The sequence below is a fragment of the Tasmannia lanceolata genome, unplaced genomic scaffold, assembly GCF_043159265.1.
Source record: "Tasmannia lanceolata isolate RefF3 unplaced genomic scaffold, GAP_Taslan_0.1 ptg000025l, whole genome shotgun sequence".
NCBI lineage: Eukaryota > Viridiplantae > Streptophyta > Magnoliopsida > Canellales > Winteraceae > Tasmannia > Tasmannia lanceolata.
The window spans coordinates 1,380,319-1,403,315 of NW_027518702.1; the positions used below are offsets into that span (position 1 = coordinate 1,380,319).

Sequence of the window (22,997 nt, forward strand, 5' to 3'; positions counted from 1 at the left end):
TTTTTAAAATCTGAATTTCTTACTTAAAATCCAAGAAACGCTGCCAGCACAGCATGCAACAGCTTGATTGTGAACTCTCTTTTACACTGTTTTCAAACTAAAAACCTGGATTCTAAAATCCACGTATCCAAACGGCCCCATAGGCCACGTTTGGATACCAGCAAGATTTAGATTTGGATTTAGTTGATATTTTGAACTGGATCAGATCCTTAGATTTCCAAATCAGCTACAACACTGCAAAAATTTTTGATTTTCAAATCTTTTTTGCGAGACATTATTTGGAAATCAATATTTGTGGCAACTTCCATCACCATCGCTGCTCCTCGACGTTGCTCCAGCAGCAGCGAGACATCCCTCTCTCTCTATCTCTCTCAAAACATGATCATGAAGATGATTGATGTGTTTTGTATCCAAAACTCAAATCCAAATCAAAATACAAATGCATGAGGTATCCAAACGGGCCCCTAGTGTTAAAAAACAAAAAAACAAACCACCAATGAGAGATTCTACGCCAAACAAAATAGCATGCATCCATCACTAATATTAAAAGAAAGCAATTAATAGGTCCTAAATAAGTGACAAAATGCTGCATAAATCAGTCTGCAATAAAGGAGAGTATCTAGGGCCCAAATACTAAACTAACGGGTGTAGGGAAATAACTCTAGACAAGTAATATAGAGATGGGAATAATCTTAGGGTGAATGAAAGGCTAACTAAAACAAGGGATTGGGGTTGAAATAACACGGAAAAATCTCACCGAGGTTGTAGCAACCCTTTCACCTTAGAATCGTGTGAGATAGGCCTCAAGAATAGTCATGGAGAAGTTCACCGGCTCGATCCATACACGGGGCAGAAGCAACCCCCAAAAGAATGTGTGAAATGGGGAAGAAAGAAGGGGGGGAAACAAGAAGAAGAAGACAGGTAAAGAGAGCAACGAAAAGAAGAAAAGATCAGAAGAACGAAGTAGAAGAAGAGAAAGAAGTAGAAAAAAAGAGAAAAGAGATGAGAAATCAAGAAAAGGATGAAGGGATGCCACGAGAAAGATGAAGAGAAATAAGGAGTGGGGAGAAGAAACAAAGAAATGTGAGAAATGAGAGAGAATGTGAGAGAGATTGAATGAGGGAGATAAAGAGAGAGATGGTGGACGTTAGGGGATAAAGAAAGAAGAAAGAAAGAAAGAGAGAAGAAGAAGAAGGAGAGGGGAAGGCCTTCTTGCAGGCTCCCTTTCATGCCCAAGCAATCTTAGGGAGCACTCTATGTTTCCTCTTGGGTCTTTAGGGTATGGTCTTTTGTATTTTGGGCTTGGGCCCCTTGTGATGTCCTTTTTGTTTAGGCCTTGGTGCCTCCCCTTGTTGGGTTTGTCTTCTCTCTTTTTTTTTTATATCTTCTGTAGACCTCTTCTTTTAATTAATACATTCTGGCCGGGGTCCTACCTAACCCCAACTTACCCATCAGAGAGAGAGAGAGAGAGAGAGAGAGAGAGAGAGAGAGAGAGAGAGAGAGAGAGAGAGAGAGAGAGAGAGACTTATGTGATAAGGGGGGGAGGGGGAGGAGAGGAGACGCTCTAGGTGTCGAGAAGGGGATGGCGGCCCTCTTTATCAAATCTTCAAAAAATAGGGTTGTCTTCTCCATACTCTCTTTATATAATAATTCATTGTGGTGGGCTTCTTCTCAACCAATAGTCTTCTTTCTTTCACTTAAGTCACTTGAGTGACATATATGGATGCCAAAGGACTACTACCCCCCTCAACTAAAAAACAATCAAAGACAATAGAAGGGTAAGATGGGAATAATAGGCCAACTAAAGAAATAAAAGAGAAAAGTGGTGTGTGCATGAGTGGGCCCTAGATGATGTGCACAATCACCCACATCTAGGATCAAAATACTAATAATAAATAAGCAAATGTCTCAAATAAAGCGAAGGAATAATCAATGTATCGAATAACAATCAAGATCCAACGGAATTCTCCTCGGGTGGGAAGAACTCAACTCCATCGAGTAAAGAGCTGCTACATGCAGTGACACATCATAGCGGAGTCGTCGTATCTGCTAGGCATCTAACCACAAACCCGATCGACCTCACCAACAGATAAGTTTCTCCAACGAAATCCTTGGCGGGTATCCTCCATCCAGCTGTGCAGGATGTGATCTCTACAAGGTGTTAAGGCAATGGGAAATGGCTCTGGCAACCCTCCAAGCGATGCATAAAGGGGGTGCGAATTTATCATCACCCCTAAATAATTATGAACAATAAATAATGGGAGACTTTGTTCTTTCACCCTGAGGTCAGGTGTTCGATCCCAGCTTACCCACGCAACCAAAAAAGAGCAGCCCAGTGCACGAAGCTCCTGCCATTGCAGAGTTTGGGGAAGGCTAGATGTACGCAGCCTTACCCACGAAGCTCCTGCCATTGCAGAGTTTGGGAAAGGCTAGATGTACGCAGCCTTACCCACGAAGCTCCTGCCATTGCAGAGTTTGGGGAAGGCTAGATGTACGCAGCCTTACCCCTGCTTTGTAAACTCAGCTTACCCACCCAACCAAAAAAGGGCGGCCTAGTGGCAGGGTTTGGGGAGGGCTAGATGTACGCAGCTTTACCCCTAATTTGCAAACTCGAACCAATGGAGCAAACTTTTGTTTTGGTTGGTTAGACACTCAGAACATGGAGGTTTTAAAGCTAAAATCTCAGCTTTATGTTGCTATTCAGCTGTAAATTTGCCTTGTGAATCAAGGTTCAAAGCATGTTCCTCATTTTGGCATCTCCTTGCCAAGACCACACAATCGTTGAATCTAAAATTACATGAACGAAATGCAAGCCAATTTCTGTTCCCGTTCATGCATCTCAGCTCACTGTTGTTGATTATTTCCTTGCAACTTTCATCAAATTTCCACTCACAATCTTCAAGGTTGCAAGATTTTGATGCTGGAATATTGACATTTTCATAAGCCTTTGCAGATTTCATCTTCAATTTTATTCTTCTTGACACTTTCACCTGCACCCATGATCAACAATCTGTGGTGGTTTACGTTTGAATTTTATGTAAAAATTCCATCTCTATAAGTAGATCCGGTCTTTCTGATTGCATGCATTAATTCTTCAACAATCTATGGAAAAGTAGGAAGGAAAATGAAAACATGTAAGCAGATCTGTTACTGCACTTGACTATTGTGCTAGCTGTTGAAGATTGTTCTGTGGAAATTCGTTTTCAAATTCTTCCTACTGCTCTCCATTAAATGAGGTTTCTGTTCTTCTTGAAAATTCATATTGATTGATCCTTCATAGAGATTACATGTAAGGATCGGTTTCTAGTGTTCAGATTTGTTCCTTACTGGTGGGTCCTTGAGTAATTGTTGCTGGAATTATCGTCTTTAGCTATGGTTATTGAATGGATTTAGTTCTCTTGAATTCAGGTGTTAAACAATTGAAAGCAATAGCTTAGCTCTGTTTAAGAAATACTCAGACCTGAGTCTCTTCTAGCTTCAGATGAAAATGGCAGTGACAGTGAGCTTTAACGATTCTGAGCTAAAGCCTCATTTGTAATTCTCCCAGAATTGGAATCCTTAAGTTGAAAATTCAAGTCATAAAGTTGTATCTGCTGAAATTCTCTTACTCTTAGGGTCTGTTCAGTTGCGCAGCGGAAACGGAAAAGAAACGGAAATGACGTGGCAGTGTCGGAAAAAAAAAGGAAAAGAAAAGGCTAAGAAAGCTGCAGGTGTGTGCATTCAGTTGTCAGTTGCCAGGAAACGGAAAAGAAACAAGTAAAAATCTGTAGAAATCTGTAAAAACCCCATTTCATCTTTTACCCCAACAAAACAGACCCCAAACCCCTTTCATCATAGTTCCCAACCCATCTTTTACCCCACGAACGGTATCTTTTGCCCCAACGCAAACAGACCCCAATCGGCAATCCGTAAAAATCTGAGAAAAAAAAACACTCGAAACCCAACCGCATACACAGAGAGCCAACCGGCATACACAACTGCAAACCCCAATCTAAAATATACTCGGCATACAGAGATCCAACCGCAAACCCCCGACCGAAACCCCCAATCAAAGCCATAGAAACATGGTTCGAAGAGAGAAAGTAAAAAAAAAGCATACACATAGATTTAAAAAAAAGAATACACATGAGACCCAAGAATAGTAAAAAAAAAGCCCACGGAGAGAGAAAGAAACGAGAAGGACGAAGCATACTCATAGATTTAAGAAGGAAAAACATAGCTCAAAGACAATGAACATAGATCCAAGCATTCTCCTAAGATCCAAGAAAAAAAAAGAGAGAGAAAGAGGCGAGAGAAGAAGGCTCGCCTCCAAAGAAACTTACCTCGTGGAGTGGAAATTTTTCGCCGGAGAAGAAGCCTCGCCGGAGACGAACCAGGTCGTCGATGAGGAAGACGAGCGGAAGAAAGAAGGGTTTGTTTGTTGCCCTAGAACAGAAGAAAGAAGGGTTTTTTTTTTTTGCGCTCGCGTGCCCGATTCCCTCGGATTCTTTTTTAAATCCGATGTTTTTAGTCGGACTTTGATGCGGGGAAAGTTGCTTGACACATCACACTAGTCGGATTCCACGTGGTACCAACGCTTTCCAAATCCCTGCAACAAAATAGCCATTTTAACGCACATTCCGCGGAAACGGCGCCCAAATCCGTTTCCTTTCTGCTAGATCGGCGCAACTGAACAGGCCCTTAAGAAACATGATCTAAGGAAAAGGATCAAGCCTTATACATTGTACCGGAATTCAACGATTATCATTACTAAGGTATTAAAGGAATTAAAATTTTGGACAAAGTAGGAAAAAACTCATGTCCTCTCTGTTGAGGAAGTTGAGTAAAAAACTACAAGGAAGGAAATTCATTCAAATTAGCTGAGATAAAATACATTTGAACTAGCAGCTCACCAATAGAAATCTGCTGCCACAAGAGGTCAAATCGTCAAGTCTTTTTGAACCTACAGAGTGCTGCTGCCATCCTAGTTTTCTTTTGAATGGAAGTCTTCAATCTACATGTGGTTTCATTGAACTTTTTGCAACTTGAGTGTCTTCTACAATTGAAATTCACTCATTTTCTGATGCATTCTTTCCAGTAAATTGTAGTTGGATTTTATCTGCTTTGCTGGTTTATGAATTGACTACCAAGTTCTTTCGAAGTGGAGACTTCTCTATCAGTTCAGTTCTTACCTCTGAAGTTTCAAGTTCTTCAATTTGAAACCTGAAAGGGCATTTAGGCTCAAATGGCACATTAATTTTCAATTTTGAGAGAGTTTCCTACCTGCTTTGAAGAATTCCCTAGCTACTATGTGTGCGTGTTGGATTGTCTGTATGTGTATGCATGTTTGTATGTGTGAGTGCATCTCTCTCTCTAGCTACTATGTGTGCATGTTGGATTGTCTGTATGTGTATGCGTGTTTGTATGTGTGAGTGCATCTCTCTCTCTCTCTCTCTCTCTCTCTCTCTCTCTCTCTCTCTCTCTCTCTCTCTCTCTCTCGGTTTAAAATTTCGGTTTCGGTAACCGTTTCGGACTCCCGGAAAACTGAAATTTCGGTCGAAATTTGGTACTCTCATTCGAAATTCCGGACCAAAATTCCGAAATTTTGTAACTTTTTTTTTTAAAAATAAAAAATGCATTTTCTCGAAATTTCGGCCGAAATTTGGTAAATGGCGAAATACTTAATTTCGACAAAAACCGGTTTCGGTCCCCACCGAAATCCGAAATTTCGGTCGAAATTTTAAACCATGCTCTCTCTCTCTCTCTCTCTCTCTCTCTCTCTCTCTCTCTCTCTCTCTGCATGTTTTTGTCTGTGTGTGTGTTTGCGCACGCACATGTCATTATGAGTGTGTCTTTTTGTTTGTGTCTGTGTGTCTGTGTCTGTATTTGTGTGTGTCTGTGTTTGTGTGTGTGTGTGTGTGTGGACGCGCGCGCGAACGCGGGTGTGTGTGAGTACATGTCTGAGCGTGTGTATATGTATGTGTGTACGTGTTTGTGTGTGCATTTCTGTGTGCGTGCAGGTGTGTCTGTGTTTATGTATGTGTGCGAGTGTTTGAACGTGGATGTGGGCGTGTCTGTATGTGTGCGAGTGTTTGTGTGTGGGTGTGTGTCTATATGTGATTGTCTATATTGGTTTTTGTATCTTTGTCAGTCGTGAGTGCGTGTGTATGCATGCGTGTTGTGTATGTGAGTGCCTGTGTGTGTCTGTTTGTATGTGTTTTTATGTTTGCGTCTATAAATTCTAATAATCTATATGTTATTTTCAGCAATTACTTGATTGTTTTTTTTTTGAGAAAGGAAATTACTTGATTGTTTCATGCATATTTTCATGGGCATGTTTCACCAAAGGGATAGAAATCCTTGAATAACCTGTTCCTAGGATTGACTATCTTGAATGGATGAGTTTATCTTTTTTTAAACGTATTTGAATAATTTTATCTTGAAATTATCTTGCCCAATATTGACCAATCTTCGATAAGTTTCTTTTTCAAAACGTATTTGGATAAGTATGTCTTGAAATTATTGCGTCTGATGCAGACCAATTTGTTCCAGTGATATTTTACCGAAGGTGGGAACAGAGGGCAGCGAGTCTATCGAAGGATAAGATAGAAACTGGCTTTGCTATCCCCATGGAGAACAGACCCGTTAGGCTTGTCCAAAAATGAAGATGGAACTCAGTTCTTTGTTAAGAATAAAGGAATTGCAATCTTCAATTTTTTGTGATATGATATTTGGCTTTTAATAATAAGAAGGGTAGCCTACAAGCCCAAAATGAAAATTTCCACAACCTAAATAGTCAATAATTACCTCAAAATAACTAGTGAAAGCTCATTTGAATCTCAAATTGTATGATCTTCTCCTCTTAAATGTAAGGTCACATTGCAAAAACAGGCTTCAAGTTAACTTTTACCAGATGAGAAAGTAACTACAATAAAAGCAGAAGCCTACATAAACAAAGTGAATGATCAATTCAAAAGTAAGACAGATCCATATGATTCTGCTTTCCTGAGAGTATTGCAACATCCGAACTTCCTTCTCCATGCAAATAGAAATTGTCTGGGGTGGAGGTGACTTGAACAAGCCATCTATCAATTGTTAGGACCGTAATTTTAAAAAAACCCCGTGTCATAGTTGACTCCCTTTTCCCTTGATCGAGTTCTTGTCCAAGTCTGTGTATGCCCTACTAAGTCAATCAAAAGTCCTTTAGTTCTCCCGGGTTGTGAACCCATCAAATGCGTACTCGGCTGCATCAACCAAGTACTCAATCACACCGTGCCGATGCAGATTCGACAAGGATTACGTCGGCCGCGTTCTGGCCAGCATCCGCATTTTGAAATACTGGTGACTGCATCAACTATATATCATTTTAATCACATTCCATATCCTACACTCAAATGTAACTGGTACTGGTAAAAATGTAAATGGACAAGAAATTGAAAAACAGTCCATAAACATCGCCACTAAAAAATTCAATAAAAATGTCAGAGGCATATATTATGAGTTACTTTAATTACTAATCAATAATAACATTCAAAAAAAGTATAGTCTATCTTTCCTTGGAGGGGGTGAAGTAGTACAGAAAAATGTTCATTTCAAGTGTAGATTAGAGTCCAAGAGAGATGACCATAGTTATAGAAAAATGTTCATTTCAACTGTAGATTAGAGTCCAAGAGAGCTGACCATACATTGGGAAAGTTGAAGTTCTAAGATTTGTTACTCTCGGCACCAATAGCGGCACTTTCCTCCTTACCCAAAGCAACCACAGCTTTCTTTAGAATGGTTTCTACTGGTTGGTGAGAATTCTCTACTGCCTTAGAAATTGTTGTCCATCTCTCACCATGCTTTGGTTCAGCAGCAACACATCTCTTCAAGACATCCTTTTGTTGCTCCTCACTCCCATGCTGGAGTTCAAACTTGTAATACAAAGTCCAGAAATCTCCGGTGTCGGGAGCGAGAGTCACCGCTCTGTTAAACCAATTCCTTGCCTTATCCACCTTCCGGTCCTGCCAGAAAAGCTTTGCCACAGCCGCAAATACATGAGGGTCCTGATCGCATCGCTTGTGTGCATCCATGCTTTTGGATTTACAGTACGGGCGTGGAACCATCTCAATCGATGATGCCCACAGAATCCCACTTGTCGGGCATTCCTGCAATGCCTTTGAGATCAAGATATCCGCTTCCTTCTTGTTCCCATTCCTGGATTCGGCCCGAACCGCGGCAAGCCAGAGTTCTGGGTTCTGAGGATTCCTCTTCCTGGCCATGGTGAGAACTGCTCGAGCTTTGCTCAGCCCACTCATCTTCTCCTCTAAATTCGCAAGTGATAGCCAAAGGGGAATTGAAGCAGGGCAATGCTTCAGACCTGATTCGTAAGCTTCTTTAGCTTGCTCTAAGCGGCCGAGCCGGTGCAATAGCTGGCCAAGCATCAGCCACAGTTTGAAAAATGAGGGGAATAGTTTCAGCCCCTCCTCAAGCAATCTCCTCTCCTCCGAAACATCTCCCAGCTCTCTCTCGACGATGGCTGATTTCATCCACACCCTCTCCGTGCCTCCTCTTTCTCGGGCTTTTGCAAGAAGCATCCTTGCTCTCTTGGGCTCATGATTCTCGAATTCGAGTTTGAATGCAGCAAGCCAAATTTCCTCAGAATTAGGAATTGCGGCATATGCTTCTTGTAGAATTGCTCGGGCAGCAGGGACATCTCCAGCAAGCCACTTTTCTTTGGCACCCATCAACCATAGCACTTCGGCCTCTGGCCGGTAAGTAACGGCTTTCCGGAGCAGAGCATCGAGAGACTCCCGTGTGCCATGGCTCTTCTCGAGCTGAGCTGCCTTGAGCCATATACTCTTCTTGGTTAGGAATACAGTAAGTGCGTGAGCATAGATGGCTCGAGCAGTCTCAATAGACCCTCTCTTCTTGCATTCCTCTGCATCCGCAACCCACGTCCTCTTTCGATCTTCTTCTTCCACCGCAATACCAATCGTATGATGGATTATAGCCTGACACGTAACAACTGATCCAGCTCGTTCGGCCGCCTCTGCCTCCTTCATCCAAGCTTCCCTATCAATCTCTAAGCCTTCCCTCTGCAGAGATCGAATAGCCCTATCAATAATCTTCCCAACAGTGGCAGTATTACCATTAGCCTCTTCAAGCTTAGCTGCTGTAATCCAAATTGCTGGCTCTTTCTGGAGCTTCTCTCTCGCCTTGTTAAGAACCTTCTTCCCTTGATCATATGTTTCGAGCCTCGCAAGCGCAAGCCAAAGCTCAACATGCAAGGGACAGCATTCCACAGCCCGTTGAAGCAAGAGCCTCGCATCCTCCTCATTGGCGAGTTCCACAACCGCCTTCCAAAGCCTTACAGAATCGGGGATGTGTTCGAGCCCTTTCCTCAAGACACGGCTCTTGTTCAAGTCATCATGCTCAAGCCTCGCAGCTTGCATCCAAAGCTTCACCGAATTAGGGATCGCCTTCACCCCCTTCGCTATCACTGCCTTAGCTTCATCAGGACTCGCCAACCGACACGCCTCCAACCAAACATCGTCATTCTTAGGGCACTCCTCACACCCTTTCTGTATCAATTGCCTCGATGCTTGGATCTTCCCCGCAACTTCCTCCAACCTCGCAGCCGCAATCCAACCCGGCGGGTGTTTTGGGTTTGTCTGGGTGACCGATTTAAGCAACAATCTCGCCTTCTTGATATCAGAAATCTCTGCATCGCTCGTAATCTTCATACTCTTGAGGTCAGTAAGGTACCCCTTAGGATCGACCACGGTTAACCCCGACACAGAGTCTGATAACCTATCCAACTTCAAAGATAGAACAGTTCCTCTCCCTTCCCCAACCGCAGTCAAATCCGTGACGGGCGTCTGGGCCCACGGTGTCTCGGTCCCACCAGCAGCCCGACTCTTCGGATCCAATGCAGTCACATGCTCCTGCTCCTGTCTAGCCTTCTCCAATAGCGTATCAGGCACAGGCACAAAGCTCTCAAATCTCTTCTTCTTATTCCTCATCGAATAATCCCCAATTTCCGGAATACCATCCCATTCCTGCGCCGACATAGAATACAACTTCCTCTTCAAATCCGCAAACTGCTCCGTGATTTTCGGATTCGATGCCCTATACTTCTCAATCTCTTGCTTCAACCTCGCCTCTCTTCGATCCTTCCTCCTCGAATCCATCCTCTTATCGATATTCTCCCACACCGCATCCGCTTCCCTATCATCCTCATCATACTCCGCAGAAGCAAAGAGACCCACATCATTTCCTTCAAACTCGTCAAACTTCTGGTTCTCATCATATCCCTTCTCATCAGCTTCTTCCTCTTCCTCCTCAGGGCCACCTTTCCCCCTGCCCCGGCCGATACTGGCAGGGCCACCGCCGGTGCCACCCCCAATGGTGGTGGCACCGCGGTCAGGGAGATCAGGGGCAGCCCTTGCAGGACCGATATCAGATCGGGTGGTGAACCCGGTCGCGCCTCGGCCGAGACCCGCTACATAGTTAGGAGGGGGTTTTGTGCTGAGGAATTCGAGGCGCGGCTTTGGGGGAATAGGGGCTTGCATACCTCCTAATAAGGGGATTTGGAGAGTTAGGGTTGAATTGGGGCTGATTCCGAAATCGGAGATGGGAGTAGTAGAATTGGAAATCAAGTGCCTGGATGAGAAGAAGAGGTTCTGGATCGGAATGGGAATGCCTGATTTTTCTTGGATGGTGAGTTTTAGGGTTTGGAGGGTGGTAGAGTTAGGGTTTAGGTAGAGAGCTATGGTTCTGTTGTCTAACAATTTTATGAAAACCATGATGATTGTTGATGATGGTGTGCGTTTATAGTTTAGAAAGAATGAAAAATAGAGAGATGAAAGAGTTTTGGGAATACCTTTCTATCTCTGATGCTGTCGAGAGCCCAAGAAAGAAAATTTGCAGGATTGTGGGATGTTCGGGTATTCTATATTGGGTTGTAGAAATTTTCTGGAAAAGTTTGGAAAGGAAAAACTTTTCTAGGGATTTGCTAGGGTTCATTGCAAATGGTTTTCAAGATCAGCCACCTGGTGAATGGAGACAAAAGTCTGGAAAAGTTTGGAAAGGAAAAATATTTCTCATATGTCCAACTCTTTTCACACAACAACTCTAGGTAGAGAAGTAGAGAAGTGGAGAAGTAGAGAAGACCTTTGTTTCTATGAGGCATTTTTTTTAACTTAACCATGTCATTTCATTTCCTTCTACAACATAGGAAGTAAAAAATTCCAAGATAAATTTTTCATCTGAAATGTTATTCTTGCAATCCAAACTTGGTATGTGAAAAATAAAGAAATCGACACTATTTATTTATGGAGGGCTGATTTCTGCACTACTTATTATTTCTTTATTTTACGTTCATGCTATTATAATAAGGGTTTTGCTTAGGGCACTTGTTAAGCATCATTTAATGGCCCTCGTGAACATGATTTTACACATACTTTTCGGGGCTGTTTGGATACGCGGAGTTTAGAATCCAGGTTTTTTAGTTTGAAAACAGTGTAAAAGAGGGTTCATGATCAAGCCAATGTCTGCTGTCTTGACAACGTTTCTTGGATTTTAAGTGAGAAATTCAGTTTTTAAAAATCTCACACATCCTGAGATTTCTAAAATCTAGAAATATAGGGGGATATGCTGCTCTCTTGCTAACGGAAAGAAGGGCGAGAAGTCAAAAAGACTGCTGGTCCGCTTCTTCACTTGTCTCTTAGCTACAATTTTGAAGAAATCCCGGATTCTAAAATCCGCGTATCCAAACGGCCCCTTATACTTTGGGTTTTGTTAACGAATGCATTGAAAACCTAAATCTGCACATTCTTTGAGAACAAAGACTCAAAAACTATGTAAAACTCTTAAATTTTGTGTAAATTTATTGCGGATCTAAGTTTTCAATGCAGGGGGCACTCGTTAACAAAACCCTTATACTTTTACACTCGTCTTGAGATTATTTTTTTTCATCAATGTATGTTGCGGTAAAAAACAGTCAATGTGATGTGGCAGTTCAAGATGAGCAAACCTGATCGGGTTCTAATCAGAGAGAGGGATGAACGCTGATTTGGTCGTCTCAAGACAATAATAGTAATGAATTGTGATTTCTCGGGTTCTGGACCCTTACCTTTGAGCCTTTCGTGGCTTTTTATAGTAGGTGGTTATGGCTGATTTACCTCTTTACCCTTTGGATAGGTGTCGCCCTGTGATTGGGTGGAGTATGAATGTTTCTTTTATCTTTTTGGATTTGACTTTTAATTATTCCCTTGTAGCGGGGGTAATTAAGGCATATCGTCTGAGGACACATGTCACTTCCTTATTGAATGATCAATTCTGGGTCCCATCATATGCCCCACAGTTCCTTAGGCCGTATTTATGGCCTGGGGAAGTCTGAGTACAGGCCTTTAAGATTGTCTTTAGCGCATTATGGTTGCCATATTAGGATCGGCTAGGGCTGATCCAAATCCCATATTATTGCTTGTCAGACATTGTGGTCGGCTAGGGCCGATCGCCACTTTTTCGACTTTAGCATATGCATTGTTTGGATCGGGTTCCCATGATCCTAGTCTTGTTTTCTACAAGGCATTCAGGCTATATTGAGATCGGTGTCATAAGACCCAAATCTCGATTTTTGAGGCGTGTAAGTCATATTAGCATCGGCACCCAAATCTCGATTTTTGAGGCATGTAAGCCATAGCATCGGCAATTCTAAATTTTTGTCTTTTGTGGTATTGCATTATATATGGATAGGCTCTATATATACGATCCAAATCTAAAATTTTGCCGTTTGTGACACGGACTATCCCAAAATTTTGAGCTCTATGGCGTTGTGTTGTCTATGGATTGGATTTGGATTATCCTAATGCCCGAATTTTTATGGGATAATGCCATAGGGGTTGGCTTTGCCCGATTCAAATTTCATTTATTTAAGGCATTTAGGCCATGTGGAGATCTGCCATATACTATCCCAAAATTTTGAAGTTTTGTGGTGTGGTGCCAAATTGGATCGGCACTTGAAAATCCCATTATTTAAGGCATTGAAGCCATGTAGAGATCTTTTTGCGCTATATTTGGATCGTCTTGAGACTATCTAAATTCTGAATTTTTGGCGTACCGTGTTTGGATCGGCCACTAGGGGGAAGTGTAAGTCGGCCCTTTGGTTCCTTTTTGAACCTGTAAAGGGTAGTTAATACCAATAAGGGGGCATTCACCTCAGGTTCAATGAACGGTTCTGATTACGTACACCTTGTGTAGGAGTGTTGTAGCCGCGAGGTTTGTGAGTTTATCCTCGTTGTATATGATTGGTTCCACCCATGAGGCATAGATTAAAAGCAGCACCCATTGTTTGATTGTGTGGTTGGGATTCGACGATCGTTTTTGGTTCCTCGCCAAATTTGGATCGGCCTCAGACAGTCCAGATTTTGTCTTTTCTGGCTTTGCGCCGTATCCGGATCGGCCTCAGACAATCCGGATTTGTCTGCGTGATGCCCGGATCGGCTACGAATGATCCGAATTTTGTCCTTTTGCGACTCTGCGCCATATCGTGATCGGCCTTGGAAGATCACAACTTGCCTTTTTGTGGCTTTGCGCCATATCGTGATTGGCCTTGGACGATCCCATTTTGTTTGCGCGATATTCGGATCGGCCACGGATGATCCGACTTTGTCTGCGCGATGTCCGGATCGGCCACGGATGATCCGAATTTTGTCTGCGCGATATCCGGATCGGCCACGGATGAACAAAATTTTATCGTTTTGTGGCTTTGCCTCATATTGGGATCGGCCAACGACGATCAGATTGTTATCGTTTTATGGCTTTGCCCCATATTGGGATCGGCCAATGACGATCAGATTGTTGTCGTTTTGTTGCTTTGCCCCATATTGGGATCAGCCAACGACGATGAGATTCTTTGAAGGGATCCAGACAAACTACTTTGCTTAGTAGTTTTTTGTCTTTTTCTGCATGGGGGAGGCGAAACGACGTGATTCCTCCTGAACCGAGCCAGCCATTAATGGCCTCTATCTTTGTGAGACACGTGTCAAGGTGGCATTAGGGAATGCGAATGGTCGCCAGCTTTTGGGTCATCTATAAAAGGAGATGGCTTTTTCTTCCATTTTCATTTCTGGCTTCCTCTTGCCCCCTCTCCTGCTCCCTTTTCTCTCTGTTCGTATCGGCTGTGTATGTTCCCCTTGAGTTCGGGGCTTTCAACTTTATGATCGGTAATCTCTTCAGCTCCCTTCATTTCTGATTTTTCCGTTCATGTCTAGTAGTAGTAGTAGTTCTAGTACCCGAGTCGAGTCCAGATCTGGTTCGTCCTCGGGAGAGTCTTCTTCTTCTTCCAGTAGTGATTCCGGAAGTAGCTCTTCCGAGAGGACTAGATCTACCTCTAGGGGTCTTAGCGGCCAGGCCATGTCTGGTCAGAGTCCTCGAAGGAGGATTCCCAGTCCTTACGCAGTTGATAGCGATGAGGAGGTAGCCATTGTTGATGACGATCCCATCTTAAACTTAGGTGCGGTTCCTGATCCATTAGCGTTTCCTTCTGATGAGGGAGTGGATCACGATTCCGATGTAGAATTGAGAAGTCGTGTACAGGGGACTTCCAGTTTGTCTGTGCTAGATAGAATTGTAGATGTTATTGCGGAGGCACAAATGGATGCTGAAGTAAAACAACACAAGGCGGCTCTTAAAGTATCCAGTATGCTGGCGGAGCCCAAGTTAGACTTTATTAGAGACAGGATCTGTATCCTTGGGTGGTTCGGCTTGCGACCGGCGAAAGCAGGCGATCGCGTTCCCAACGACAATGCAGATGTGTGCATTTACAAGGATTCCCTTAGGGCCGGGTTTAGGTTTTCCATTTATCCTTTCGTGGAGGAGGTGTTGCGCTTCTATGGGCTAGCTCCATCTCAAGTGGTCCCGAACTCATGGAGGACCATAGTTGGCTTCATGTACATAGAAGAAGCTGGAAAGCGATCCTACATTGGATGTGTTCCGCAGGTGTTGTCATCTCAGTAGGAATTGCTCTGATAGCTGGGTTTACTTTAGCCAGCGTCTGGATATGAAGTTCATAGTCGGTTTGCCATCTTCGACCCATGGTTGGAAGAATAGGTTCTTCTATGTGAACCTTGACGACCCTAACCCATGTGAGAGGTGGGAGGTTCCCTTGGTATGGATACCAATAGATACGAAGTTAATGAGTGAGAAGCCTGAGTTGTTGGGTGGTGAGCTGGCAAACTTTGAGGCTCTTGAGGCACATCTTCGGAAGGATGGGCCAATATTCTACAGTAAGGACTGTGATAGTGAGGAGGCTTTGTTAGCACTTGGAGTTAGTTATGAGACCCCAGCCAGTAGGTGTCTTAGGCCTGCTTGTGATTAGAATTCATGCCTCTGTTATTCTTTTGCCTTAATTGGTCATATCTCATTCTCTGATTGCTTTGTTATTTCTTTGTTCTTTGCCTAATTCTCACTGATGGAAGCTGCGAAGAAGGTTGAAATGGTGAAGCGAGTGATGGCGGGCAAAGCAGGCCATGCTCAGAAAAGTAAGGAGCCAGAAGGACCCTCTGAACGTCCGACTCAGGAGAAGGAAAAAAGGGTCAGGTCTACCACAGCTGATAAGTCTCTTTATTCTTTAGTGAAGCTTTATAAAGAGACTCATCCCGAAGAAGTTAAAGGATCGGGTGCTGGAGTTGGGACCAGGGCAAAGCGCCCAGCTTCTGCCGATTAATAAGGGCAAGGTGTTTCGTCCCGACTGGTCCGTCCTTCGAGCAGATACTGCGCTTGCTAATCTGGATGTTGCTCGAGAACTCCTTAGGAAGTTGTGCTGGAGAAGGTTGCTATGCACATTGAGAAAGAAGTTCTCGTGACAGTCTGTGGGTCCGGCTTTGCATCTATTTATCAGGTAACTATTCTCATTCCCTCTCCAATTGGTTGTGTACGGTCTTCGTAGCCGTGATTGTCTTCTTATTTGCTGCTTATATTTGCAGTTGAGTTGCTACTGGACTGATATGGAGAGGAAATCGAATGTGTTTGCCAAAACCATATCAGATCTCCAGAAAGAGCTAGGCAAGGCCAATAAAGACAATGGTCTGCTGTTGGACAAGTTGAAGTCATCAAGAGAAGTGAGAAAAGATCTGACCGAGGAGAACAAACGCCTGATGAGAAGATCCAGAGGGCTCTGGATGATCAAGCTTTAGAGCATCTGGCTGATAAGAAGAAGACTGTCGATGAAAAGCAGGCCGAATGTGATGACCTCATTTCCACTGCTTACTCTGAGGCCTTTGATGCATGCAAAGGTTTCATTTTAAAGAACTTTTCTGACGCCGGTCTGGATCTGAGTGATATTACATGGGAGAGCCTATACGCCATCTCTTCTATTGATCAGGCGGATGCTCCTGCTGTGGAGGAGGTCAATCAAGGTCATGATCAGAGCCCCACTCTGGTTGTTGATGATCAGGAGGCTCCGGCTCCTTAGGCTTTGTTTGCTTATTTTCTTTTCTGGTGGTGCAACAATTCATTTTGTTCTTAGGCCTTGTAGGCCATTTATGGGTTGTATAGATACTCTTTGGATGGGATTTTGACTGCTTTACCTTTTAAGCAGTCTTGCTACTCTTTGTGTGGTGGATGTTTCACTACTTCGTACTTGGTAAATACAGAACTTTCTCATGCTTGGAAATTTCATTGCTCTGTTGTCGTACATGTAGTTTTTCTTGCTTTTATGGTTAGTGAAGCAATTTTGTCTGATTGCAGGGGGTGGTCCTAATTGGACCAACTGTGCTTTGATAAGCCAAGGTTGATTGGATTAAGACTCCTGTGTTGACTTTTTGAGAGCCAGTAGCTGTTAGATTTCCCCTACCTTTTTCGGGGTTCATAACGTTTTCTATTCCACCTAACTCGGTCTTTGACATCCCTCCTAGGTAGTTCCTAGAATTCGGATGGACGACCAGGTTAGGTGTTTTGGTTCAACCTGAGTTTAGAAACTCGGGTTTTCTATTTACCTAACCTATCATCATGCCTTTATCTCTCCCATCCTGAGGTTGTCCTCTAGTTTTCGGGAGGTTGGTAAGTGATTAGTTTTTTGGCTACCTGGAATGCTCTTTCCAGATTTTATCTTTTTGGAAGCTTAACCCATCGTCATGCCTTTTTATCCCAACCCGAGTTTGTCCTCCAGCTTTCGGGAGTATTAGCAAGTGATCGGTTTTCACTCATCCGAATTGGAATATTCAGATTTATTTTCTTGAAGTCGATAGTGGCTGATCGGCTTCACTTGGATCACTGGGTCCTTCGAGGTTCGGTGCCTGTTTCTCATGCTCTTGCCCCCCAAGAGTAGTTGTATTATCCCCACTCGGAGGTTGTTGTGAGCTCTTTGCATCGTTCACACACTCTTGTTCCCCAGGTGTAGTTGTATTATCCCCACCTGGGGGCTGCTGTGAATTTTCCTGCTTCTCCTCCGATTGCTTGGGCTGAGTATACTCAACCACGAAGTTAGCAAGGATTTGAGCCTTTATTGCCGACCGGGGTAAGTATCTAATGTCAAACTCACTAAATTCTACCGATCTCCTGACGAGTCGTCCGGATGTGTTGAGTTTGTGTAGAATCTGCCTTAGCGGTTGGTCGGTCAGTACTGTGTGCTTGTGTAAGAACCGGTAAAATATATATATAGATATATATATATATATGTTACATACAAATATAAAAAAAATGGCCTCATAGGTGGGTAATCATCGGCCATTAATCATTTTTCCCCGAGTTAATCGGGCATGAGGACATCTGGCATAATGGGGCATACGCGATTCGAACCCAATCCTGAGCTAGGATTGAACGGCTTCCTACCACTAAGCCACCGCCCCAGATGTCAACTAAAAAGGCTTAGATATTTACATATATTAAAACTTACCAATAGTCACTATGCGTAATTACTATTCACAACAGTCACTATGCAGAAATACTATGCAAGTTTACTATTGAGATGTACTATGTAAAACTACTATTCACAGTAGGACCCACCGAGTACTATTCACAAGCGGGTCCCACATAAGCGGGTCCCACATCAGCGGGCCCCACACAAGCGGGTCCCACATCAGCGGGCCCCACACAAGCGGGTCCTACCAACAGTAGGTCCCACAACAAGTAGGTCCCACACAATAATTCAAGTTACTATTCAAGCAAATAAACTAATAATATAATAATTCAAGTTACTGTTCATGCAAATAAAATAATAAATAAAATAATAATATAATAATTCAGGTTAAGGCTATAAATAGAGGCTCGCAGACGAGGAGAAGGAAAAAAAAAAAAAAGAAATCTGAGAGAGGAGAAGGAAAAGGAAATCTGAGAGAGAAGAAGGAAAAGGAAATCAGAGAGAAGAAGGAAAAGGAAATCTGAGAGAGGAGAAGGAAAAGGAAATCTGAGAGAGGAGAAGGTAAATCTTTCAATAGTTAAAGTATTTCTTTTATATGCAAGTCTTATTCGAACGGTGAAATGCAAGCATAGTAACCGTAAAGTAAAGTAAATGGTTGGTTCTACCACCTATGTAAATATCCATCTATGTAAATCAGGATAAAACATGCATAAGAGGCGATAACTCACTATAGATTATGCAAGTTTTACCCTCTTATTTGAACGGTGAAATGCTAGCATAGTAACCGTAAAGTAAATGGTTGGTTCTACCACCTATGTAAATATCCATCTATGTAAATCAGGATAAAACATGCATAAGAGGCGATAACTCGCTATAGATTATGCAAGTTTTACCCTCTTATTTGAACGGTGAAATGCAAGCATAGTAACCGTAAGTAAACTTTCAGAACAGAAAGGCAAACTGCTAAGCATAGGCGAACTGCTAAGCATAGTAGCCAAGAAATAAACGAAATCAAAGAATGGTAAACCTGCTGAGCATAGTAAAATGTGGGGTCCACATGAATAGTAACATGTGGGGTCCACATGAATAGTAACATGAGGGGTCCACATGAATAGTGCATGTGGGGTCCACATGATCTTAAAACATGACTTTGATACAAATTAGAATATTTACAGGTTATTCACTCCAAGGTGTAAGCTCAAACAAACCTGTAACCAGAAAACTATAGGTAAGGGTCCCCTATCATTGATTCTCTCATTGACTCTCTTTTGCTATATTTGAAGTAAGGAGTGTTCCTTTCATGTTTTTGAGGTAAGGGTTGCCTTATGTTTTTGAGGTAAGGGTTGCCTATCTATTGATTCTCTTTTGCTGATATAAAGGTTTTTCTTCCCCGAAACTTGTTTCCCCGAAACTTGTTTCAATGAGATATGTTTATGTTTAGGGTTTATCTTGTGATACCCTAATTCTGAATATGGACTGAGTTATGATATGATGACGGATGGACGCGTTATAGTCCTCCATGTGCACGTGGGTAATGACGACTCTAGAGAGTGTAAATCTAGAGGATTATGAGCCGAGGTATGGCTATGAATGAGCCGAGATATGGCTATGAATGAAAGCATCTATGCTTAATGAAGTCTATATATCTTGATATCAAGTTCTAAAAGTTTTCTCTATACGTTTGGAAAGCCTGTTGTGCTTATTCTTTCTTTCCATATGAGATGTCATATCTGCAAAATATCATGTTCTTATGAGCTTGACAATTCTACATCACTTGTTGTTTATACCCTACTGGGCTATTTGAGCTCACCCCCTTCTTTTCCTTGTTTTATGGTTCCAAAACCCAGGTGAAGTATAGATGGAAGATGAGGAATGCTAGAGTTGAATGCAGAACTGTTCTAAAGAACAATTATGTTTTAAATGTGTATCAACTATGTCTTGAATTACGATGTAATAAGTTAGACCTAATTTCTGTAAATCCTCTAAACGTATTTGAGATCTTGGGAATAATGAAAGTGTTTGAGAATAATGAAAGTTTTTGAGAAAGATGATGTCATATTATTCTACGCACCGAGTTGGTATTTTCAAGAAAAACCGGGGCGTTACATTTGGTATCAAAGCGAAGTTTAGTCGATTTTGGAAATTAGGATTCAAAAAGATAGGATTTGATTTTACCCTATCTAAATGTTATGTTAAAAGATGTTAAGTATACCAATAGTCGTTGGTTAATATAGAACTTGTGCTAGTTATGATTTCTGTGATCTAAATGCTTTTAAGATGAGTTATAATTTAGATTACTAATGTGATCCTATGATATGAAGATGGCGGAAAATCAGGAACAGAATTTTGCAATTGAGGCTGAGGCAAGGAGGGGACGTGGCAGGCCACGCAGAGAAAGGCAAGCAAGAAACGAACAACCTACAGCCAACGCAGCCAACGCTAGAAATAACAACGCAGGAAATGATGCCATTGCCACTGCATTGGCACAGCTAGCCCAAGCAATGACAAACATGAACCAACAACGAGCCCCACCTGCTCCACTTCAAAACGAAGGAGCTATACTGGAACAGTTTATCAGGCAACATCCTGCTGCCTTCTTGGGAACTACAGATCCCTTAGAAGCTGAAAGATGGATTCACTCCATCGAAAAGATCTTTTCGGTGATTGCCTGCACCAGCCAACAACGTGTAAGATTGGCGACGTATAGATTGGACGGTGACGCGGATCAGTGGTGGAATTTATTTCGAAATACAAAAACTGAAGAAGAAATGAACGCAATGTGTTGGAATGAATTCAAAAGCATCTTCCTCGAAAAGTACTTCCCACAACCACTGAAAGCTCAGCTAGTAAGAGAATTTATCTCCTTAAAGCAAGAAGAGGGAGAGACAGTCTCTCAATATGAAGCAAAATTCACAAGACTGGCTCGATATGCAACCCACCTAGTGACTGACGTTCAAAGTAAGGTGGACAAATTCCAATACGGATTAAAGCCTAGTGTCAGGCGAGCATTAGCAGCTTTAGATTTTCAAAGCTACGAAGTCGTGGTGAGATGTGCTTTGAAAGTGGAAATTGAACATTTGGACTTTCAGCAGTCCAAAAACAAGTTGACCGGCGTAAAGAGAACGAATGAAAGCCAACCAGGAGGATCTGGAACAAAGAGACCGAATATCAAGGAAGCAGGAAACCAGCAACATTGCTCCAAATGTGGAAAGAGACATAGAGGTGTTTGTTACGCGGGGACACAAAAATGCTTCCAATGCGGAATGGAAGGACATGTGGCAAAGGACTGCAAGATGGTCCCAAAACGGGAACAAAATCCAACTTTGACTCGGAACAGTCAGCCAACCCTCAAGCAGACTCTGAATGCTCACCCAGACATCAAGTGTTTCAATTGTAACGAAATGGGACACTATTCAAATCAATGCACCAAGCCCAGAGCAGTAGAAGGAGGTCGACATCAACAGCCAAGGGGACAGGCCCGTACTTTTGCTATCACAACTGCTGAAGTGGAGGCAACGAATGATGTGGTAACAGGTACTTTGTCTGTAAATTCGAAGAATGCACATATCTTATTTGATTCTGGCTCTACGCATTCTTTCGTTTCACCAAAGTTTGCCAAGTATTTAAGCATACCGCTTCAGAAGTTAGATCTTGAACTTTCTGTTAAAACACCTGGTGGAAATTCTCTAATTACATCAGGAGTTTATCGAGCATGCTCTGTTGATATTTGTGGTAGACACTTATCAGTAGATCTTATCTCCTTACCTATTTTAGAATTCGATGTTATATTAGGAATGGATTGGTTGACTTTAAACCATGCCAACATAGACTGTTACCGGAAAGAAGTCAGGTTTACTATGCCTGATCAACCCCAACTTGTATATAAAAGCCTTGACATAAACAAAACTCCAGCACTAATATCATCGTTGCAGGCAAGACGATTATTAAAACAGGGTTGTGAAGGATATCTCGCTCAAGTTCAAGTTGTGGACACGAGTGAAAAGAAGATGAAATTGGAAGACGTGCCTATTATACAAAAGTACGTGGATGTATTCCCTGACGATCTACCAGGAACCCCACCGAATCGAGAACTGGAGTTCTCTATCGAGCTAGTACCGGGAGCAAATCCAATATCCAAAAGACCGTATCGAATGGCGCCGATAGAACTGGAGGAACTAAAGAAGCAACTGCAAGAACTATTAGACAAAGGATTCATCCGGCCCAGTGTATCACCCTGGGGAGCTCCCGTCCTGTTCGTAAAGAAGAAGGATGGATCAATGAGGTTGTGCATTGATTATCGAGAATTGAACAATGTCACAATAAAGAACAAGTACCCGTTGCCCAGAATCGACGACTTGTTCGACCAACTTCAAGGTGCCATGTACTTCTCCAAGATCGATCTCAGATCTGGTTATCACCAACTGAAAGTAAGGAAAGAAGACGTTCCAAAGACGGCGTTCCGCACACGCTACGGACATTATGAGTTCATTGTCATGCCATTCGGACTCACGAATGCCCCAGCCGTATTCATGGATCTAATGAACAGAGTATTTCACGAGTATCTTGATAAGTTTGTCGTGGTATTTATCGACGACATTCTTGTCTATTCTAAGAGTCGCGAAGAACATGCGGAACATCTGAAGATTGTTTTACAAACACTTCGACAGAAGAAGCTGTATGCCAAATTCAGTAAATGTGACTTCTGGTTGCAGCAAGTGGCGTTCTTGGGTCACATAGTCACCCGAGAAGGAATTTCTGTGGATCCAGCGAAGACTAAAGCCGTTGAAGAATGGCAAAGACCCACGACAGCAACAGAAATTCGGAGTTTCTTGGGACTTGCCGGCTATTATCGAAGGTTCGTGGAAAACTTCGCTCGATTAGCAAATCCCTTAACGAAATTAACTCGGAAAGGCGCGAAGATTATCTGGACCAAAGAATGTGAGGAAAGCTTCGAAACGTTAAAGAAGAGACTCGTCAGCGCACCTGTGCTAGCATTACCAACACCAACCGGAGGATTTGTAATCTACAGTGACGCATCAAAGGAAGGGCTCGGCTGCGTATTAATGCAAAATGATAAAGTTATAGCTTATGCATCACGCCAACTAAAATACCACGAGCAAAACTACCCCACGCATGATATGGAATTGGCGGCAGTAATCTTTGCACTGAAGATCTG

The 22,997-nt window shown here is 42.6% G+C and overlaps 1 pseudogene across 4 annotated transcripts; it reads right to left on the reverse strand.

The window, feature by feature from the left end:
- Positions 1 to 2,533: 2,533 nt before the first annotated feature.
- LOC143857542 (protein STABILIZED1 pseudogene) lies at positions 2,534 to 10,891 on the reverse strand (annotated as a pseudogene). 4 transcript variants are annotated; one of them, XR_013238697.1, is made up of 3 exons: positions 7,665 to 10,891; positions 4,323 to 4,588; positions 2,534 to 2,990 (listed from the first exon to the last, which is right to left on the reverse strand). The product of XR_013238697.1 is annotated as a protein STABILIZED1 pseudogene, transcript variant X3 (transcript). The 4 variants fall into 4 exon arrangements; XR_013238696.1 differs by lacking the exon at positions 2,534 to 2,990 and having other exon boundaries at positions 4,170 to 4,588; XR_013238695.1 differs by lacking the exons at positions 2,534 to 2,990; positions 4,323 to 4,588 and adding an exon at positions 6,783 to 7,324.
- Positions 10,892 to 22,997: the final 12,106 nt, after the last annotated feature.